Raw genomic sequence first — 25,011 nt, 5'->3', positions numbered from 1 at the left:
GGAGCACTACAACTATGCCCATAAAATTCCTCAAATGGACTCATCTTCAAAGTCTCTTAATACCCAATGTTATATGAAAAATCTACCTGATGGGCCTCTAAATTAGACGTAAATTAAGGCCCATCTGACCATCCTTAGCACATTAAACCTCTATTTTTGCATTAGATAATGTATTTTTAACTTTAATATGTTCATTAGGAAGGTTTATGGATAATTGCATATTTGTGCCTAATATTATTTGTTTTTGTGGAATATTGTGAGAATATTGGGCAGATTATGAATATTTGGAGGAGGAGATGATTTAAGGACTTTCTCCCTATTACAGGTGAATCAATTTTAAATAATAAATCAAGAAGATTGTTGAATTGAGGCTTCTGTGATCCATCATAGTTATAAGAAGAGCTTCGGCGTAAATAACATATAGAAAGACCTTTGTCGACGCGTTTTGAACCAACCAGTGTGGCTCATCGTCGGCTCATCGTCAGGACAACTTGTCCTGACGATGAGCCGATGATGAGCCACACTAGTTGGTTCGAAACGCGTCGACAAAGGTATTTCTATATGTGATTTACGCCGAAGCTCTTCTTATAAATCAAGAAGATATTATGAAACAATTGCACAGATTCTGGAGCTCCAATGAAGTTTGAAGGAAGTTTACCAAGAGGACAATGAAGCAAGTCAATTACTAAGTTTGAAGGAAGTTTACGAAGAGGACAATGAAGCAAGTCAATTTCCAATGCAGCTATGTTATGTAACTCCAAGAGGACCATGGCAGTCTATTCAACTTGATATGATGCAAGATCCTAGTTCACAATTTCAAGCTAATGCACATCCATCTCAAAGTAATTGTAACACACCCCTTCCTTGACAACCTTGGCCATCTCAGCCCCAAAACCAATCTTGGCGACAAGGTTGGCAAGTAACTTATGGGAGCCATACATAATATCCTCAATATTTTCCTCAATATCCTACATACTCAACTCCATGTTATACTTACCATTAACCTCCACCACAACCCCAACCACATCCATCTCAAATATCCACTCCCACTCAACTACCTGTACCACCACTTCTGAACCCACACAATGAAGTAGCTCAACCCACTTACAATCCTGAGGTACAAAACTTCCAAAAATCTTGTCTTGATCTAAATGGTATTCATCTTAGCTCATGAAGAGTATCACAAAAAAGAGATTCTCTTGATATCATTGAATGACAACATGCAGAAAAAGAATATTCAAATGAGAAGACCAAAGAATCATGGGCTACACATGAGGAAGAGCAGACATCAGAATTAGAGATTAGGAAAGTTCCCTCATGTTTACCATCAGATCCTCTATGTGTTCAAGAGAATAATTAGCAAAAATAATAATATCTGAATTTCATGGAAGAAGAAGACATCCAAGATGATCTGAATCAGCAAGTGGACCAGGGGCATCACAACTATATTGAAATATGGTTCCAGACAGTCACTAAGTTGCAACAATAATCTCTTCTTCATTTGTGCCTGACATCATCAAAGTCAAAGCATTTGGTCTCTTACATTTAGGTACCTATAAAAGCATATATTTCAAGCCTATACATCAGTTTATCTATCATCTCGATATGCACTTGACTTCATTGGAAGTATTCCTACACTTGAAAATTATTTTGTTTTTTTTTTCAAGTAGAGTAGGATAGGAAAAGAAATAAAACATGAAAAATAAGAGAAAAAAAATAAAATCTTAGGTGTGTTAGCGCTTGAATCTGCCTCAGGCTGAGGAAGGCAAAACTCAAGGCAACATCAAACCAAGCTCAGCCTCGTAGCTAGCCCTACGAGGACAGGAGAGGGCTCTCTCCAGTCAATCTCGATAAAATGAGCAATAGGGTGCGAGATGACTTAAAATGGGAACTGATTTTAGGCTAGTAAATAGATATGAAATGAGGTTTTTAATAAATGATTGGGTTTTCTGGGCTGCATGGGGCAAAGACAGCAAGAGCAGAGATTTAATCAAAGGCACAAATTATTCCATAAGGCAAGGTAGGAGTGAAGTTTAGCAATTAACTTGGAAATAATATGGGATGAAAAGACTATTTAAAGAGCTGAAAAGGGCATTAATCAATGAGTCCTTTACAGATAGAAGACAATTACACAAATACTGAAATGCTCTTTCGAGGCAGAGCAAATAAATTTGGTTCTACCTCCCACACTGTAAAGCATTCAACTGGAAATGATAATGAATGAAACTATGAAACATTACAAAGACATATGACATAGAAGAAAAACATATGCTAAACTTTCACACCACAAGAATCTTACAAATCAGAGCTGCGCCATTTAATTATTTTCTCTGTCAGTCAACTGTACAATAAAACTCTATATTTCTCCTCCACCAGCTTTCAGAACTCTCCTTTTTCAAATCATTTGCAATACAATAAATAAACTCTCATGTTTGAAAAAATAGATCGATCCAAAACAAGGGATCTGTTTTATCATTATTAACAAATAAAACTAAAAAACCAATCAGCTTTTCTGAAGATAGAATAGCGTTCCTTCTTCTACTCGAATCTATTGATGACAAATGAAAGGGCGGAAACTGTAGCTGAAGACCCTTTAAATTTGCAACTGAAGACCAAAATGGGCAATCGAACCTATCTTTCTGCCACGGTGGATATCCTTTGTTTAAATTCTGGCTTTGACTTTGACCTGGACGTAAGGTGGGAGATGATGAACCTCTTGGGCCATACTCGTGAGCCAGCTGTAGCTACCCCATCACCGCCTCCAACGTTTGTCCGACATAACTGATTTGTATTCAAAAGATGATTGTAATTTTTAAGGAAACCCGTCATCTGGTTTATGGTGCGTGTTAACAAATGGAAGCCATCTGGTTTATAAAATCCCTATTTGTAAGTCGTGCAGCCCTCCGACTAAAATAGCCTTGGAAAATACAATGTTTCATGTGAGTGGGGAGCTAATCCATCATGTGAATGAAATTTCCGGCCATCAGGACCAACCCATGATGTAGCTGCTTTTGTATCCGAGTGATGGTGATCGTGGCCATGGTCATCGTCATGGTGATCATGGTGGTGGTCGTGAGAATGAGCAGGCCGCATTGTAATATCTTCGGACTCCATTGATCAAAGCTCGTTTGACAAAGCTTATTGAAAGCGTAGGCGGTGAGCAGATTGTTTGCAATAACAAGAATCTCCAGCTTGCCCGAATTTCATACCATGTGAATCATCTATATTGCCTTCACTAGTATGTATACAAACTGCAATTTCAAGAACCAGAGGATTCTGTCGGAGCTACATTTCTGTGGCTTGCAAATGAGAGGTATACGTTCCAGGCAAGAGCAATAACATTAGCTGTAAGAACCTGAAGTTGCCAATGCGTAGCGCGCTTGAGATTTTACACAGGTTGCAGAGGCCATATGTGTAGTGTGCTTTATATGAGTAGCACGTCTCCTGTGTGAGTGGCACGCCTCTTACACCTCCAGTCCTTAGTTTTGAAGATGAGCTTTCACCCTTCTAACCTGCAATTTCGACCTCTACTCCAAATTTAAATTCGAACTCTTTTTGAATTATGTATTGAGAGCTACATAACTATCTTGTTACCACATAGTTCACCACTCACAATAAACATGAAAAGTAGGAATTCTGCAAACTTGTTTTCTAGCAATCCATACAACATGGTTCCAACAACTGTGAATTCGGGGCTTCAGTTGAGCGAGTTCTCCTTGTTTCTAAAGAGTTTTCTTTGTCATCTTTTGTAGGGATGGTGACTTGTCTTGGCTTGACACTTTTTTCACATTAATACAAACTCTGCCTTTCAAATTCCCTTTTTGATTTTCTGAGCTTGATTGATGGCTCTTCTGTTGATTGTTTTGCAGCAGCTATTGAAAAATAACAAGATGACAAGGGTTGCCTGAAGAATTGTAAAATTTGGAACACCTTATCAATCATGTTTTAAACAGACTTAATGCTTTCTTCTTCAAAACAGAGTTTTGAAGAAGAAATGTCCTTCAACATTATTAATGATGAGAACTCTTGAAATAAGAAACTTATTGAACCTTCCTCTGGCCTGCACATGTTATTGAAGCACTTCTGAAGACAAAAACCCTGGGCTCAAGAATTAAAATGACTCTTTTCTGGACCACAGTAACATCAGTGACTGCAAATGACGAGAAATGAATTTTGGAGAATTAACATCAGTGAATGCAAATGGCGAGAAATGAATTTTGGAGAATTTGCTTCTGACAAGGGACTGACAGGACCGAGTCTAACATTGGCTCCAATGGGGATGGCAGCTGCCGCCTCTTGGAGGTGCCAAGAACAGCAGATCTTTGGGAGAGCAGACAGTGCCTCCATCCATTGGGCGATGGAATCATTATTTGACAAATCGACACGACTCTTGACTCAATTTTTAAACTGAAACTGAACTCAAACTGATTCGATCTCAAGACTGAAATAATTGAAAAACTGACTTAACAAACTTCAAACTAAAGCTGCAATGAAACTAGAACAAGATGCTGCCCTTTGGCTGCTTATTTATCTACCCTACTTTGTTGCAGAGTCCATGGATCAAGTAATGCTGTAATGCCAGGTCAACCATTCAAGTAAATCTGAGAAGAATGCTACTTGAGAGTGCTTCAACTAGATCACAGATGCAATTGCTGGCAACCGTACATGCACATAATGGGTCTGAAAATGTAAAAGACAATTTGATTTGTCAGTAAAAATGAAAAAAATTTCCATGTACATCGAAATAGGATTGCGAAAGCCAGACTCCATTTGCTGTCCTAACTCTGCAATACATACCTCCAGCTGCACACTGTCAATGTAAACATCTGTAGGCAGCTCTATTGTTTCTTGTTTTGAAGGAGGAAGAGTTTCCAAGAACTTTTTGGGATCTCAGAAATCATATGATTGGATCTGATCATTTAAACACTGAATTTCCTTCTCAATTCTTTCAACAATTAACTCACAGACACCCGTTTTAGCTTCAAGAGGAAACTTTGGAGATTTTAATCATTGAAACATGACACTGAAAAATCTTTCATCAATTTCAAAATCTGCTAACTGATCTCTAATTTCTTTTACAACTTCATAAAGTGCAGGGTTTGCCAGATACCCTACCATTGCATGAATGGAGCAGTGAGCACTGGAATCTCTGGATCGAGCTGGAGTCACCAGGTGAATGTCTCAGCCTTCATATGTGTCTGACTGCTGTCCACCATCAACATCATATCTGCAACTTGATTTCATGTACTAGGGCAAGACAATCTACAACTCGAATGTCACATCAACAACAAACCATCTTCCCCAGTATGGTCGCCACTATGTTAGTGCTTGAATCTGCCTCAGGCTGAGGAAGGAAAAACTCAAGGCAACATCAAACCAAGCTCAGCCTCGTAGCTAGCCGTATGAGGATAGGAGAGGGCTCTCTCCAGTCAATCTCGATAAAATGAGCAATAGGGTGTGAAATGACTTAAAATTGGAACTGATTTTAGGCTAGTAAAGAGATAAGAAATGAGGTTTTTAATAAATGATTGTGTTTTCTGGGATGCATGGGGCAAAGACAACAAGAGCAGAGATTTAATCAAAGGCACAGATTATTCCATAAGGTGAGGTAGGAGTGAAGTTTAGCAATTAACTTGGAAATAATATGGGATGAAAAGACTATTTAAAGAGCTGAAAAGGGCATTAATCAATGAGTCCTTTACAGACAGAAGACAATTACACAAATACTGAAATGCTCTTTCGAGGCAGAGCAAATAAATTGGGTTCTACCTCCCACACTGTAAAGCATTCAGCTGGAAATGATAATGAATGAAACTATGAAACATTACAAAGACATATGAAACAGAAGAAAAACATATGCTAAACTTTCACACCACAAGAATCTTACAAATCAGAGCTGCGCCATTTAATTATTTTCTCTGTCAGTCAACTGTACAATAAAACTCTGTATTTCTCCTCCACCAGCTTTCAGAACTCTCCTTTTACAAATAATTTCTAACACAATGAATAAACTCTCATGTTTGAAAAAACAGATCGATCCAAAACAAGGGATCTGTTTTATCATTATTAACAAATAAAACTAAAAAACCAATAAGCTTTTCTGAAGATAGAATAGCGTTCCTTCTTCTACTCGAATCTGTTGATGACAAATGAAAGGGCAGAAAATGTAGCTGAAGACCTCTTTAAATTTGCAATTGAAGACCAAAATGGGCAATCGAATCTATCTTTCTGCCACAGTGGATATCCTTTGTTTGAATTCTGGCTTTGACTTTGACCTGGACGTAAAGTGGGAGATGATGAAATCTTGGGCCATACTCATGAGCCAGCTATAGCTACCCCATCACCGCCTCCAACGTTTGTCCGACATAACTGATTTGTATTCAAAAGATGATTGTAATTTTTAAGGAAACCCGTCATTTGGTTTATGGTGCGTGTTAACAAATGGAAGCCATCTGGTTTATAAAATCCCTATTTGTAAGTCGTGCAGCCCTCCAACTAAAATAGCCTTGGAAAATACAATGTTTCATGTGAGTGGGGAGCTAATCCATCATGTGAATGAAATTTCTAGCCATCAGGACCAACCCATGATGTAGCTGCTTTTGTATCCGAGTGATGGTGATCGTGGCCATGGTCATCGTCATGGTGATCATGGTGGTGGTCGTGAGAATGAGCAGGCCACATTGTAATATCTTCAGACTCCATTGATCAAAGCTCGTTTGACAAAGCTTATTGAAAGCGTAGGTGGTGAAATCAACTCTTCTATACCAATTTCTTGAGGGCAGATTGTTTGCAATAACAAGAATCTCCAGCTTGCCCGAATTTCATACCATGTGAATCATCTATATTGCCTTCACTGGCATGTATGCAAACTGCAATTTCAAGAACCAGAGGATTCTATCGGAGCTACATTTCTGTGGCTTGCAAATGAGAGGTATACGTTCCAGGCAAGAGCAATATCATTGGCTGTAAGAACCTGAAGTTGCCAGTGCGTAGCGTGCTTGAGATTTTACACAGGCTACGGAGGCCATATGCGTAGCGCGCCTCCTGTGTGAGTGGCGCGCCTCTTACACCTCCAGTCTTTAGTTTTGAAAACGATCTTTCGCCCTTATAACCTGCAATTTTGACCTCTGCTCCAAATTTAAATTCGAACTCTTTTTGAATTATGTATTGAGAGCTACATAACCATCCTATTACCACACAGTTCACCACTCACAATAAACATGAAAAGTAGGAATTCTGCAAACTTGTTTTCTAGCAATCCATGCAACATGGTTCCAACAACTATGAATTTGGGGCTTCAGTTGAGCGAGTTCTCCTTGTTTCTAAAGAGTTTTCTTTGTTTTCTTTTGCAGGGATGGTGACTTATCTTGGCTCGACACTTTTTTCACATTAATACAAACTCTTCCTTTCAAATTCCATTTTTGATTTTCTGAGCTTGATCGATGGCTCTTCTGTTGATTGTTTTGCAGCAGCTACTGAGAACTAACAAGATGACAAGGGCTGCCTGAAGAATTGTAAAACTTGGAACACCTTATCAATCGTGTTTTAAACAAACTTAATGATTTCTTCTTCAAAACAGAGTTTTGAAGAAGAAATGTCCTTCAGCATTATTAATGATGAGAACTCTTGAAATAAGAAACTTATTGAACCTTCCTCTGGCCTGCACATGTTATTGAAGCACTTCTGAAGAAAAAAACCCTGGGCTAAAGAATTAAAACGACTCTTTTCTGGACCACAGTAACATCAGTGACTGCAAATGACGAGAAATGAATTTTGGAGAATTAACATCAGTGACTAGAAATGACGAGAAATGAATTTTGGAGAATTTGATTCTGACAATGGACTGACAGGACCGAGTCTAACAAGGTGAAAACCTCCTTTTAGGCATCTAAGATTGGCTCATTTATTGAAAACCTCCATGAGCAGGTCAATGGGTTGGAAAAAAAGAGAAAAAACGAGAAAAATAAAAGATCCTAGGTGAAAACCTCTTTTGAGGCACCTAGATAGACCTACTAGTTGAAAACCTCATTAAGGCGGCTCGTAGGCCTAGAAGAGAAACAAAAATAAGAAAAAAATAAAAATCTTTTCTCCATGTATCTCTCTCTGACGAATGCAGGTGCTTTCCAACCTCTACAAGCAACAAAAACAAGTTAGCCACCAAAAGAAAAGTTGATCACAAGCCTAGTCAAAAGAAGTCAAATTTTGACTTTCTCCTCCTTTGATCAAATTCTCTAACAGGGCCAAAGCCATGCCAATCTCTCACCCTCATCTATTTCCTCCATCCCATCATTCCAAAGCTTTTACCACTCATTTTCCTTGCTGTCATGAATTACTACAGGAAGATCTTGTGGTTACTACAGGAAACAAAAATAAATAGAGAAGAAAATTAGTTTTGTCATATCCTGAAAACCATGCATACGTTTGCCAAGATGTTTTAGGGGGAGATGCATATGGGTGATAGTAACATTCCCAAGTGAGTTCAAAAAATTCTTGTGTACATTTTTTGAGAAATCTACTTCCATCACCTACATCCATTTTTGAATTTTCTCAATATTCGTGCATCCATTTATAAAGTTGTTTCATGGGGAGATGCATATGGATGATGGTAACATGAAAAAGAAATTTCACTAAATTCCAATGCATATTTTTTGAGAAATCAACCTCCATCACCTACAACCATTTTTAATTTTCCTCGAGATTTGTGTATCCAGTAGCCAAATTGTTTTTATGGGGAGGTGCATAATGATGACAGTAACATGCTATTTTTTTTAGTCGAGTATACCAATTGGGAGATATGGGTTTAAACAGGCTGCTACATGGTTTCTTGTAGTTACTACAAGATGTCCTAGTTTACTATAGGATGTCCTAGTTTTCTACAGGAAACTAGCTGAAGTCTATGTGAACGTAGGGAAGGTGAAATGAAGTGCTGGTAAGGAGTATGAAAGTTGTGAAAAGTGTGGGGAAGGTGACATCACCCATTGATCCAGATTTAAACAAGAATGCAACCAATTACATATATAACCATAAATACAAAGATAAAACATAGATAGCAGTTCATTTCCTTAATAACAAATACTTAAATATGCTTACAAACAGAATGGCAATAAGACTAGCTCAGGCGATGGTAACTTATCTCTCAGAAGAGATGTGGCGGCTATATGCCTCTAAATTGTGTTACAATGAGGCTTGAAGGCCTATTTATTATTGAGAAACAATGGACAACCATAAACATCCAAAAACCTAACCCTAAGAGATGAAGCGACAAACTATGGGCCCCGTTTAAGTAAATTGGTACATCAACTTACTAGGGTCGTAACTTTGGCATACGATCTCCATTTGAAGCGCAAAATACCTTGTTAGAAAGATCTATCTGAGGAATACAAAATTTTAATGGAAAACATCAAATATGGACTCATGTTGGCCCTACTTTTTCCAAAACCGCTGTTTAGGTCCTCAAAACGACTTCAGAAGTTCAGGACTCGAAAAACTGCCAAAAATGGTAAATTGTGCTACAAATAAGGAAACTAAAAAGCTAAAATAAATTTTTTTGGGGGTTCAAGTAGAGTAGGAGAGTGGCCACAAACATCCACGTGGATCATTCCTCCCCCTTTAGGAGGCAATGGTCCCCATTGCGTTGAGTGTCTCCATGAGATGGGGAAACTTCTGCTGAACTAGGTCCCTGGTGAGTTGTTTTGCAATCTTTAATGTGTCCAATAATGGTTGGAAGCATGGTCGAAGGCGGTCCACATTGAACACTAGTTGCAAGCCAAGTAATGGGGGAGTGCTGTGCTCTAAAGCATTCTCTCCCACAACCTTGGTAATGGAGTAAGGACCATATCAGAGTGGTCTGAGACATCTATGGGTTTTGGCAAGGCGTTCTTTTTGTAAATGAAACCAAACTTTGTCGCCACCGAAAACTTGTGTGGCATTCGATGTTGATAATATCGCTACTTGTACTTGAAATTTTCCACAATGGAGCTGCAATATATCGGCCCGTTGGGTAGAGGTGCTCCAGGAGTCAGATGGAACGAATGCTTCACATGCTATTGCAACGGTACCCCTGTGGGTGAGGAGAAGGTGTCCCTACATTCTTTCATGACCGTATCTACCTGCTTCTGTTGTGTGGAGGAACCCTTCCTGGGGCCCATGGATGTGGCTAAGATCTTCCCCTTACTTTGAGAGTGAACCAAAAAGAAAATTAATTTCCTTGTCTGGGAGATGAGCTTGCTACATTTCTTAGCAGAGATGAAAGAGGTGGTGGTAGGTGGGGCTACCTCCGATATCCGGTATAACGTATTACCCAAAGAAATAATCACAGATCAAGGTATAAACTCATATACATCATCTCGCTTCCAAAAGTAGGGCTTTCCTAATAATACATCATAATTGTCGAGAGGAGAAACATCACACAATACCTCATATGTGAAGGGATTGATGCTCTAGGGTAGGCGACACTATTGGCTCACTCAAAGATCTCGTCCTTGGTGAAGCCACCCGATGCTATACGGCTGTGGGTGTGGTATGGTCAGTAAGCCCAATAGCTTCATGACCTCTGCTGAAATGAAGTTATCTTGGCTACCACTGTCGAAAATGAATTGTAGCGGTGAACCCTTCACCCACATTTGTGAGTGGAAAAGAGGATCCCCCTCCTCTAGATCTTCGAGCTCATTCTTCTCGATCTTGGTGGTGGAAACAATGGCACTAGGCTCCGCATTAATAATCTATTTCCCTTTGTCATTCCTCTTGTTGAGTTTTGACGCAGGGTCGGAACATGCATCTGACTCTGAAGCCTTCAACTCAGCCACCAGCGACTGCTTGGTCTGATACTCACTTGTGTTGTGAGTTGGGATCTTATGGAACTCAGACCACTTTCTTGTGTCCTTCTTTGACTTCATGGTGGTTTTATTTTCTTGCAACTTCAACAAGTCGTCTTGGGTCACCCTGCCTTGGATTTGTCCTTTATGCTTTGAATTCACAGATCCAAAGTATCACTTCTTTTGTTTAAACTTCTAGTTGATCTTGACAACATATCGGTACGCCGTGCCAAGCGAGGAGATGTCCAGGAACTCCATCTTGTCCTGGATGTACTTGTGTAGGAAACCATGGTATTAGAGTACCAAATGCCACTTCGAATCCTTGATACCTAAGTTTGTGCGAAGGGTATGAAAAATATTCGTAAACTTTGGCACATCTTGGTCCCTTCCCTACCACAGCATGGCCCAGTTTATGTATTTATCTTCATAACTTCTGACAGGGTAGTACTACTCCTTGATGGCATCCCAGAATGAATACCAAGTAGGTGTGGCTGACAACAGTGAGGTCATATTTTCATCCTTCTGCTCCCAGTAGGTTTCCTAGCAGTCCTTGATGTGGGGGTTTCTTTGAGAAGTGAAAAAGTAATATTTTCCTCGCTAGAAAAATCATGAACAAAAAAATATCCCTCTAGCAGATTTAACCATTTATCTACGACATCTACATCTATCTAACCCTAAAATATGGGAATGTCAAATTTAACTTGTACCTTTAAGGGCGTGGCACTTCCAGAGTAGCTTTTGGAAGTAGATGCGTCGCCCCTGGGTAGCTGTTGAGGGATTTGGGCAAAGTTGTCCATCATCACGTTCCTTTGTCACTCGAGAACTTCTTCAAGTAAGATTTTGATAGGATTTGCTATCCCCTCATATTTCTTTTCATCCAACATGGGAGGCCATCGGGATTTGTGAGGGTGATCTTGCAAAGTTTTGCCCAGTTCAATCCCTAACTCCTTATATCCCGACTTCGTTGGGGACATGCAAAGAAAAACAGAGAAAGAGAAAACCGCTCTGGTACCAGTGATCTATATTTAAATAGGAACACAACCAATTACAAATATAGCCATAAATACAGAGATGCAATAGAAATAACACTTCATTTCATTAATAACAAATATTGAAATATGCTTACAAACAGAATGGAAATAAGACTAGTTCAGGGGGTCATAGCTTATCTCTGAGAAGAGATGTGGTGGCTACATGCTTCTAAACTATGTTACAATGGGGCTCGAAGACCTATTTATTATTGAGAAACAATGGAAAACGATAAACATCCAGAAACCTAACCCTATGAAATTAAGCGCCAAACTACGTGCCCCATTTGGGTAAATTGGTACATCAACTTCATGGGGTCATAACTTTTGTATATGATCTTTATTTTGATGTGCACAACACCTCGTTAGAAATATCTATCTGAGGACTAAAAATTTTTAATGGCTAACATTGAACATTGACTCATGTTGGCCCCGTTTTTCCCCAAAAACATCGTTTAGGGTCTCAAAACGATTTTGAAAGTTCAGGACCCAAAAAACTACCAAAACTAGTAAATTGTGCTACAAATAAGGAAACTGAAAAACTAAAAGAAACAATGGTGGTGATCCAAGTGGAATAGGTGGGTGGCCACCAACATCCACCTGGATCACCCATGGCCCAGCCCAACACTCCAAGAAGGCTACATTTGACTAAGATAACTTGCTCACGGTAAGTAAAAGACAAAGGTTTAGAATCACCAAGTTATGAAGACCTGTGCAAAAGAAAACAAAGGAAATTATCACCTCCAGAGTACCATGGATCGATCATCAACTTAGTAGCAACATGCATGCCTCTCCAATAACCATCAGGTAGGTATAAGTATGCAATATTCTTGACCTCTTCTCTTGAGCATATTATAGTTATAAATTTGTTGTCAATGCATGAGAGATGAGGTTTTATAAGCTAAGGATGGGTCAACAATCTCGACCACCTTCAACTAGTTAATACAACTAAATCCTTCACTCATACAAAGTGGAAAAACCAAATTTGGAAGGGTGATGATTTCGAGAAATGGTGACAATAGTTAAAAGAGGAAATTTGTGCAAAGGAAAAGTCACCACAACACTCCAATCCCTCCATAAACTTCAGATAAACTATGTATCCATCATTCATCCATCCCTTTTCATATGAAAAAATTTAATATTTTTCAAAAACAAATCCTACAATCTCTCTCACCCTGAAAATTTCTTGCTTCATTGTCCTCTTGGTAAACTTCCTTCAAACCTAGTAATGAGGGAATCAGATTCCTGTCATTTAATGCAGATTCCTAGTATTGGGAACCAGATCCACTAATTAAAGGATTTTGGTGGGGAAATATTCCTCATTTCATGGGGAATGCTTCTTAATCATTTTTTATAAGTACCAGGTAAAATTTTCTTCTAGGGGTGGATTTTTCTTAGTATTTTTGTGGAGAGAACTCATATTTTTGGAACTCCATTTTCATTTCTTGTAGGGATGTAATTGTATTGATGGAAATAATGAAGATTGGTGGCATGTTCAGCTTCTAAATCTTGGTTTTCTTCATAAGACTTTGAGTTTCCTTAGGATTGGCCATTCCAGGAGCCTCAGAGTCCTTTTTTATCATTTACTCTTCTTCCTTTCACTTCGTATTCACATGCATCTCTTGTTCTTATTTTTTCCTATTTCTGCATTTAGTATTGATGATTTCTTGTTGTAGGATTTGGTTAAATGGTTGAAGTAAGTCCTTTTGCAGGATCACAAGCATCATTTCATCCTTGGAACATATTTGGAAGGTCTTAGTAATCATTGAGCAACTTGGATTAGTTTTCTTATTCCCACATTTAGATTTCTAGACGTCCCTTTTGGCAAATAACAATAAATTTCTGCTATTTTTTAGAACATGCTAATGAGCATCAATTGAGTTGAGTCCACTTGAATTATATCACAAAAAAAATCTATTTAATGAATTTTTTTACCCCATTTTATTTTCACTCGATTAGGTTAGGAATTTGATAGATTTACTAGCTCACTAGTTCTCGAATTTCTCTATTTTGGACTAGTATTTTTCTACTATTTTTTAACATGGATTAACATAGGTATTTTTGAGTGATTCCACTTGGAGTGGAGACCTAAGACATCCTAGTCAATAAAAAAAATTCTCCCATCCAATTTGGATTTGATTTTCTTGTTCAATCAGTGAATTATAGTTTCCTATAGTAAATCTACAATTTCCTGTAGTAACTACAGGATCTCTTGTAGCAGCCTTCCAACATGTATATACTTACCCAGATTCATCCAAGAAGCTTGGTTATTGTCCCTTAGGGTTTAATTAAGGGCCATACACTCTAAATCAATTATTATGTGAGACTAAATACCACTTAGGACTTGCCTCTTTACCCATGCAAAACATTTCAGTGATTTGGGCTAATGGACAAATTTATGAAATGGATAATACAATGATGATTGCCACATCCAATGAACTCTATTAATGGAACTAAACTCTTTGAAATGTAATTATTGACATTTAATTCATGAGATTTACTTTATGCAATTAGAATAGGTTTATTTCCTTGTATTTTCTTTCTTGCAATAGGTTAAGGTTTCCATTTCGAGCATTTCATTTTCTACAATTAGTTTAGGATCTGATTTTATTACATTCATTCCATTACATCATGACATCAAAGGAAGGACACATTGTATGCTGCACATATAGTTCTGATACCTCTTAAGTTTTTACAAACCTCGGGTTGATACTTAAAGTTGGTAGCCTTGGGAGTTGCAACATTCTTGTTGCAATACCGAGGTTCATCACTTTTTGGCACCATAGTCAGGGAGGTGTCAAAGTATGCATTATTTTCTTCCCTAGTTGATTAATTTCTTTTTAATTTTTGAAAAAACAAAAAATATTTGCATTAGGAATATTTACTTTAAAAAGAAGAAAAGTGCATTGCATTAGTGTTTTCATTCAATCATAAAAACAAAAAAATTCTCCAACACCAACCGACCCCCCCATTTGATCACATTGTGTGGTAAGAGCCACATCACCATCCACTTTTGTAGGTAGAAGAATATATGAAAAATAATGTAGAACAAATGGATGTAGATGATGACAATGAGGAAGATCCTTTCATATTTCTTATTCAAGTTACTGATGGTAGTGTGCACATGAAGAACATCCCTCCATCTTTTCTTCCAAAATTTCATGGTCTAAGGTCAGATGATCTAGAAACCTTTCTCTTTGAATTTGAAACTCTGTGTAGATCTTATGGTTAGTTACTAAACACTCAAAAATTGAGATTGTTTCTGGCAACATTGAAGGATAGAGCTTTTAAATGTTTCATGAGTTTAGGGAGTAATTCAATAAGATCATGGTGTGAGATGCAAAAGATATTTCTAGAAAAATATAAAGATCATGAGCTTAAAGAACAAATCTTTAGAATGAATAGCAAAGAATATTAGAGTCTAGAGGATCTAATAGAGATTTTTATGTGTAATGTTAAGAGGGAAAAACTACATTATTTAGGATCTGACACACTAAAAACCCTCTTACTTAGAATAATTAGGGATGAGTGGATTGATCTCCTTGATCTCATGAGTAGAGGTGATGGATACCAATTATCATTTGAAGAAATTTTTGAAACACACAAACACATATCAAGAGGAAGGGCAAGAGTAATTCAATCAACATCAAGATCGGTAAGTCAAGCTAAATTTGGAAATTTGCTTGATATGTTTAAAATAGAAATTCTTAGAAATCTAAGTGAACAAGTAGAAATGTTAAGAATACAAAATGAGAAAAAATAAGATGTTGATATTTGTGTTGTCCATGAAAAATCACATGATGTTAAATATTGTCCCTCATTACTAAGTTTGAAGGAAGTTTACCAAGAGGACAATGAAGCAAGTCAATTTCCAATGCAGCTATGTTATGTAACTCCAAGAGGACCATGGCAGTCTATTCAGCTCGATATGATGCAATATCCTAGTTCACAATTTCAAGCTAATGCACATCCATCTCAAAGTACTTGTAACACACCCTTTCCTTTATAACCTTGGCCATATCAACCCCAAAGCCAATCTTGGCAACAAGGTTGGGAAGTAACTTATGGGAGCCATACATAATATCCTCAATATTTTCCTCAATATCCTACATACTCAACTCCATGTTATACTTACCATTAACCTCCACCACAACCCCAACCACATCCATCTCAAATATCCACTCCCACTCAACTACCTGTACCACCATTTCTGAACCCACACAATGAAGTAGCTCAACCCACTTACAATCCTGAGGTACAAAAATTCCAAACATCTCCTCTTGATCTAAATGGTATTCATCTTAGCTCATGAAGAGTATCACAAAAAATAGATTCTCTTGATATCATTGAATGACAACATGCAGAAAAAGAATATTCAAATGAGAAGACCAAAGAATCATGGGCTGCACATGACGAAGAGCAGACATCAGAATTAGAGATTAGGAAAGTTACCTCATGTTTACCATCAGATCCTCTATGTGTTCAAGAGAATAATTAGCAAAAATAACAATATCTGAATTTCATGGAAGAAGAAGACATCCAAGATGATCCAAATTAGCAAGTGGACCAGGGGCATCACAACTATATTGAAATATGGTTCCAGATAGTCACTAAGTTGCAACAATAATCTCTTCTTCAACTGTGCTTGACATCATCAAAGTCAAAGCATTTGGTCTCTTACATTCAGGTACCTATCAAAGCATATATTTCAAGCCTATACATCAATTTATTTATCATCTCGATATGCACTTGACTTCATTGGAAGTATTCCTACACTTGAAAACTATTTTGTTTTTTTTTTCAAGTAGAGTAGGATAGGAAAAGAAATAAAACATGAAAAATAAGAGAAAAAAATAAAATCTTAGGTGAAAACCTCCTTTTAGGCATTTGAGATTGGCTCATTTATTGAAAACCTCCATGAGGAGGTCAATGGGTTGGAAAAAAAGAGAAAAAATGAGAAAAATAAAATATCCTAGGTGAAAACCTCTTTTGAGGCACCTAGATAGACCTACCAGTTGAAAACCTTATTAAGGCGGCTCGTAGGCCTAGAAGAGAAACAAAAATAAGAAAAAAATAAAAATCTTTTCTGCATGTATATCTCTCTGATGAATGCAGGTGCTTTCCAACCTCTACAAGCAACAAAAACAAGTTAGCCACCAAAAGAAAAGTTGATCACAAGCCTAGTCAAAAGAAGTCAAATTTTGACTTTCTCCTCCTTTGCTCAAATGCTCTAATAGGGCCAAAGCCATGCCAATCTATCACCCTCATCTATTTCCTCCATCCACTCATCATTCCCAAGCTTTTACCACTCATTTTCCTTGCTGTCCTGAATTACTATAGGAAGACCTTGTGGTTACTACAGGAAACAAAAATAAATAGAGAAGAAAATTAGTTTTGTCATATCTTGAAAACCATGCATACATTTGCCAAGATGTTTGAGGGGGAGACGCATATGGATGATAGTAACATTCCCAAGCGAGTTCAACAAATTCTTGTGCACATTCTTTGAGAAATCGACTTCCATCACCTACATCCATCTTTGAATTTTCTCAATATTCGTGCATCCATTTATAAAGCTGTTTCATGGGGAGATGCATATGGATGATGGTAACATGAACAAGAAATTTCACTAAATTCCAGTGCATATTTTTTGAGAAATCAACCTCCATCACCTACAACCATTTTTAATTTTCCTCGAGATTCGTGTATCCATTAGCCAAATTGTTTTTATGGGGAGGTGCATAATGATGACAGTAACATGCTATTTTTTTAATCCAGTATACCAGTTGGGAGATATGGGTTTAAACAGGCTGCTACATGGTTTCCTGTAGTTACTACAAGATGTCCTAGTTTACTATAGGATGTCCTAGTTTTCTACAGGAAACTAGCTGAAGTCTATGTGAACGTAGGAAAGGTGAAATGAAGTGTTGGTAAGGAGTATGAAAGTTGCGAAAAGTGTGGGGAAGGTGACATCACCCATTGACCAGGATTTAAACAAGAATGCAACCAATTACATATATAACCATAAATACAAAGATAAAACATAGATAACACTTTATTTCATTAATAACAAATACTTAAATATGCTTACAAACAGAATGGCAATAAGACTAGCTCGGGCGATGGTAACTTATCTCTCAGAAGAGATATGGCGGCTATATGCCTCTGAATTGTGTTACAATGAGGTTCGGAGGCCTATTTATTATTGAGAAACAATGGACAACCCCAAACATCCAAAAATCTAACCCTAGGAGATGAAGCGACAAACTATGGGCCCCGTTTAAGTAAATTGGTACATCAACTTACTAGGGTCGTAACTTTGGCATACGATCTCCATTTGAAGTGAAAAATACCTTTTTAGAAAGATCTATATGAGGAATACAAAATTTGAATGCAAAACATCAAATATGGACCCATGTTGGCCCTACTTTTCCCAAAACCGCTGTTTCGGTCCTCAAAACGACTCCAGAAGTTCAGGACTTGAAAAACTGCCAAAAATAGTAAATCGTGCGACAAATAAGGAAACTGAAAAACTAAAATAAAAAATTGTTGGGGTTCAAGTGGAGTAGGCGAGTGGCCACAAACATCCACGTGGATCATTCCTCCCCCTTTAGGAGGCAATGGTCCCCATTGTGTTGAGTGTCTCCATGAGATGGGGAAACTTCTGCTGAACTAGGTCCCTGGTGAGTTGTTTTGCAATCTTTAATGTGTCCAATAATGGTTGGAAGCATGGTCGAATGTGGTCCACATTGAACACTAGTTGCAAGCCAAGTAATGGGGAGTGTTGTGCTCTAAAGCATTGTCTCCCACAACCTTGGTAATGGAGTAAGGACCATATCAGAGTGGTCTGATATTTCTATGGGTTTTGGCAAGGCGTTCTTTTTGGAAATGCAACCAAACTTTGTCGCCCACCTAAAACTTGTGTTGCATTCGATGTTGATTATATCACTGCTTGTACTTGAAATTTTCCACAATGGAGCTGCAATATATCGGCCCGTTGGGTAGAGGTGCTCCAGGAGTCACATTGAACGAATGCTTCACATGCTAATGCAACGGTGCCCCTATGGGTGAGGAGAAGGTGTCCCTGCATTCTTTCACGACCGTATCTATCTGCTTCTGTTGCGTGGAGGAACCCTTCCTGGGGCCCATGGATGTGGCTACGATCTTCCCCTTACTTTGAGAGTGAACCAAAAGGAAAATAAATTTCCTAGTCTGGGAGATGATCTTGCTACATTTCTTAGCAGAGATGAAAGAGGTGGCGGTAGGTGGGGCTACCTCCGATATCCGGTATAATGTATTACCCAAAGAAATAATCACAGAGCAAGGTATAAACTCATATACATCATGTCACTTCCAAAAGTAGGGTTTTCCTAATAATACATCACAATTGTCGAGAGGAGAAACATCACACAATACCTCATATGTGAAGGGATTGATGCTCTAGGGTAGGCGACACTATTGGCTCACTCAAAGAGCTCGTCCTTGGTGAAGCCACTCGATGCTATACGGCTGTGGGTGTGGTATGGTCAGTAAGCCCAATAGCTTCATGACCTCTGCTGAAATGAGGTTATCTTGGCTACCACTGTCGAAAATGAATTGTAGCGGTAAACCCTTCACCCACATTTGTGTGTGGAAAACAGGATCCCCCTCCTCTAGATCTTCGAGATCATTCTTCTCGATCTTGGTGGTGTAAACAATGGCACTAGGCTCCGCATTAATAATCTACTTCCCTTTGTCATTCCTCTTGTTGAGTTTTGACGCAGGGTCAGAACATGCATCTGACTTTGAAGCCTTCAACTCAGCCACCAGCGACTGCTTGGCCTGATACTCACTTGTGTTGTGAGTTGGGATCTTATGGAACTCTATTAAGTTATGGTATGTTCTATTCTTATAACAGTTTACTTCTTTTTCTTATTATATTCCACCAATTAGCAATCACATGTACATAAAGTAAAGTGCAGATAGAACATTAAACGATCGACAGAAAACAAGCCAAGACAAGAGACACAAGATGTGGCGGCTAGCCAGGGACAAACCCCACAATGTGTGGGGAAACCTTTTGATCAAATTTTCTTTTATCTTCAATAATTCAGCAGAGAGAAATAGTACAATAAATCTGATTCATATCAGCAGTAGCAAACCCTAGATTAGTAGCATCAGCATTAGCGGCTTCATTATCAAACTAGGGCAGACCATATCTCACAAACCGACAGTCGGATTGACTTCATTCCACCACCAAACGTTTTGGCTTCCAGAGGAGGTTTAGATGAACCTACAGTGCAGTTCAGATGAGGAGATCTTCTAGGCCACGCAAGTCAATCTTTGCTTCTGCAGTTGCAGCTTCGGTTTCTGCAGTTTCCGGCTTCAAACTAGGGAAGTCGATATCTTGCAAACCGTTCGTCGGATTGACTTCATTCCACCACCAAAAGTTGCGGCTTTCAGAGGAGGTTCAGATGAACCTACAGCGCAGTTCCAAAGAGGAGATCTTCTAGGCCACGCGAGTCAATCTTTACTTCTACAGTTGCAGCTTCAAATTCAACAGCTTTCGGCTTCACATGTGTGAGAGAGAGAGACCCATTTCAGCGCAGTAGAGAAGAGACTCATATCTGCGGAGTCGAGAGAGAGAGAGATGTGATGAGATGAGTGAGTCTAAATGAGGAAAAGTCCTCTTATATTTGTACACAACGTTGGTGGGTGAATAGATGCGAATGTTGGGCTTTTGAGCCTACATGAGTTGTAGGCCGGCTTGATAATAATTCCATAATCAAAATAAATTCATATCTCCATGAATACTTATCGGAATTGGATGATCTTTATATCAATCCTAAACCTCTTGACGAGAGGAATCTAATAAAAATATTATTAGCCATGAATAAGATGACCCACATGAAGTTTTGCCCTGGTTGCCAATTTTAACACTCCCTCTCAACAATGGAGAACTTCATCTGCAATCTGTCTATCAGTTGTTACTATTCATCCATCAAATGCACTGCCTTGTACAGCCTGACCCTTGCCCTGCTCTGCTCTATTTTTCCTGTTCTGCTTTGTCTTTTTCTGCCCTGCACTGATCTGTATTATTTTGTTCTGTTCTGCTCTGCTCTTGCATTGTTCTATTCTACTCTGCTTTTGTCCAAATTATGAAGAAGAAGAAATGATCGAGGATGTATCATACTGACTCAAAGTCAGTCTCAGAGTATGTACCACTGGTCCCAAACCAGTCTCAACCAACCCAAAGTCAGTGTCATAGTGAGTACAACTCCAATGGTCCCAGACCAATAGCATCCTCCACTGACTCAAAGTCAGTCTCAGAGTATGTACCACTAATCCCAGACCAGTCTCAACCGACCCAAAGTCAGTGTCATAGTATGGTACAACTCCTACCACTGGTCCCAGACCAGTATCATTGATCCCAGATCAATGGAGGTCATCCTAGCGTAGGGAGTACAGTAGTTACAACGATGCATCCATCGGTACTACTATGGTCCCTAACTTCATTTCCCTGCTCATTGATCAGATGAGAGGTACTTCCCATGAGTCCCAGACTGCATGGGTAGGATGCCTCGACAGGAGAACTAATCAATCCTGTCCTCACAGGAGAACACATCAATCCTGCTACAATTGCCATGGAGAACACATCAATCCAGGCCTCACAGGAGAACACATCAATCCTGCTACAATTGCCATGGAGAACACATCAATCCAGGCTGCCATGGAGAACACATCAATCAAGGCCTCACAGGAGAGCACATCAATCCTGCTACACAGGAGAGCGAATCATCCTGTTCCATAAGAGAGCGAATCATCTTGTCGCACAAGAGAGCGAATCATCTTGTTCCAATGTTCACCACCAGGGGAGGGTGAGTCACCCTGTGGTCATATGTTGCTCCAGTAGGAACCATAAGCCCTCAGAGCTCCTAGAGCTCAATGTATGCAACATGCAGGACCCTTGTACAATGTTTTCTTGCCGACTCCAAGTCGTTGGGAAAATCACAGATTAGATCTTTCCTTGGGGCTTTGACAAGGTGTATCAACCTGTACATCATCTTAATGTGATGGAGCTTCCTCGCTCATCGACTTACCATATCCCAGATGATGTCTATCTGCTGGAGCAATTGACGAATACGGGATTCCCCACCTCTGGTTGTTACAGAGAATCACAGTGGTATCCAATGTAAATTCAAACAGCTCACTGAAGAGCTTTCGCAACCAGACTGCCTCACACGAGGTATGCTAGCAACAATATATCCTGCTTCGGCGGTGCTCAAGGCCACCGACTTCTGCTTCCTGCTCATCCAGGATATCGAAGCAGATCCCAAGGTGAAACAGTACCCGGAAGTGCTCTTACGGTCCACCACACTGCCTGCCCAATCAACATCAGTATATCCAAGTAGTCTCACATCTCCAGCAGTGTATCTTAATCCTTGAGAGATTGTGTCCTGAAGACATCTCAGAAGATTCCTGGCATCAATCCAGTAACGCTCAACTAAATATGAGCTCACAATGCTAACTGCAAAACATATTTTCGGATGGAGGTTCACCAAGAACATCAATGAAAATGAGTTTTTGAAACTCAGAGGCATTTCCCAAGTCTGGTCCGACATCACTACCATATAACTTCTAAAAGTTAAGATCCTCGAGGTAGTCACAGGATTGCAGTCCATCATACCGAATATTTCCAATATATTTACCACATATTTTCCTTGAGATAGGAAAATTTCCCTTGGCTTCTGCCACACTTCAAGTCCTTGGTCCTTCATTTCAAATTCAGAATCCATCTCCCTCTTACATTTGTGAATGAGAGGGTTTGCACTTGTTAGAAAGAGGTCATCCACATTCAACACCAGTATGAGAGGCTTGTCATCTTCAACCTTAAAGTAAAGGTTAGGATCAGCTTCAATCCTAGTGAATCCCAGCTTCCTCAAGTAGCTATCGATCCTCTCATACCATGCTCGGGGTGCTTGCTTCAGCCCATAGAGAGCTTTCTTCAACCTGCATACATGAGATTTTCGATCATAAATCTCAAATCCTTCGGGTTGCTCCACGTAGACCTCTTCTTTGATCGAGCCATGCAAGAATACAGTCTTGACATCCATCTGATGAAGGTTCCATCCTTGTGAAGCAGCAAGGGCTATGATCTAGCGGATGGTTGTATATCTGGCAACAGGTGCAAATATCTCATCATAGTTTATACCTTCCTTTTGGGAGAAACCTCGAGCAACAAAACGAGCCTTATACTTTTCCGTGCTTCCATCTGCTGCATGCTTTATCTTGTAAAGCCATTTGGAAGTAACAACAGTCTTGTCCTGGGGTCTGGGAACTACTTCCCAAACATCATTCTTTATGATAGACTCATATTCTTCGGTCATAGCATCCTTCCATACTTGATGCTTGATGGCATCTCAGAATGACGAAGGCTCATTTTGTATGATCGTGCTCATGATGGTCAAATATCCTTGATACCTATTAGGTTTCTTACTTTCACGAAAGGTTCCTCGGGGTGCAACATGTCCTTCAGCATCATCAAGTAACCCATTAAGCCATGAAGGCCTCTTCCTAGAAGAGGAAGGCTCATATGGAAGAGGATCAATCGGATCCATGGGTTCTTCTACATCAGGCATTGATTCATCATCCTTTTCTTTCGGTTCCCTGGTGTCGGCTTCTTGAGAGCTCCTCAAAGTCGGAAGATTGATCACCTTGCTGAGAGCCATATCTTCGTCAAAGGTGAAATCATGACTAATTATGACTTCCCTTTGACTGGCTACATAGATTCTATAGCCTTTAGTATTTTCACCATAGCCCATGAAAATTCCCTTCTTTCCAGATGCTCCCAATTTATTTCTTTTCTCTTTCGGCACATGAAAGTATATAGGGCTTCCAAAAATTTTAAAATGAGAAACATCAGGTTTCTTACCAGTGAATTTTTCTTCAGGATTCTTGTAACCCAATGCTTGATGAGGGCATCGATTTTGTACATATATGGCAGTGTTTGCAGCTTCAGCCCATAGAAACTTAGGAAGACTTTGATCATGTAGCATTGCCCGGACAACTTCCATAATTGTGCGGTTCTTCCTTTCTGCCACACCATTTTGTTCAGGAGTATATGGTGTAGTAGTCTCCCTCTTGATGCCAGCCTCTTTACAAAAATCATGGAACTCATTAGATTCATATTCAGTCCCATTGTCAGTTCTTAAGATCTTGATCTTCTTTTCGGTTTGATTCTCGATTAGGGCTTTGAAGTGTCGGAACCAAGGGAACACTTCATCCTTATTTTTCAAGAAGTATATCCAGGTCTTTCAAGAATGGTCATCTGTAAAAGCGAGATAATATGAGTATCCTCCCAAGGAGTTCACAGCCATCATACCTGATATGTCTGAGTGAACTAGTTGTAATATATCGGAGGTCTTGCTTTGACTTGAAGGGAATGGTCCCCTTTTGAGCTTTCCTTCGGTACATCCCGGACATACACCTTCTTTCTCTACTTGGAATTCAGGCATCCCTGTTACCATCTCTCTCACATCGGGTAGAGCTTTGTAATGAAGGTGGGCAAACCTCCGATGCCAAAGTTCGGACTGAAGCGTTGTGTCACAAGACATGACACCTAGCGGACTTCCACCGACTTGATATAAAGAATCAACTCGAAACCCAAGAGTGAAAACATCTTTAACATTATTTTTCCATATGTGTACCTTACCATCGCTGAAGGTTACCTTATAGCCTTTGTCTTCCATTACCGAGATGGATACCAGGTTCTTTTTGAGATCAGGTACATATAATACATCTTGTAAGTGAATCGTATTACCTTGATTCAGTTTAAGAGAAACATTGCCTACACCTTTCACTGGGTATTTCATGTCATCTCCAAGGATAATTTCTAGGTTAGTTTCTTTCTCTACCAGATTATAGAGTACTTCTTTGTAACCAGTGAAGTGTCTTGAGGCACCACTATCAATGAGCCAAATTCCCATTGAGTCCGAAGGAGCGGAGGTAGATAGAGCAGCTGGTAGATAATATTCAGCCTGCTTATCGTCAACAGTGTTAGATTCACACCTGGAATTTCTAGCCTTCTTGAATGGTTGCCCTCTTCCTTGATTTCCCACATTCCTTTTTCCTTTGGTGTTGAATTTTCCATTCCTTCGATTACCATGAGAGGGATTTTGATCATCGTCACG

Source organism: Pinus tabuliformis, chromosome X, assembly GCF_031772625.1.
Source record: "Pinus tabuliformis cultivar Carrire ecotype Pingquan chromosome X, CPIR1, whole genome shotgun sequence".
Lineage (NCBI taxonomy): Eukaryota > Viridiplantae > Streptophyta > Pinopsida > Pinales > Pinaceae > Pinus > Pinus tabuliformis.
This window is presented reverse-complemented; position numbering follows the sequence as displayed.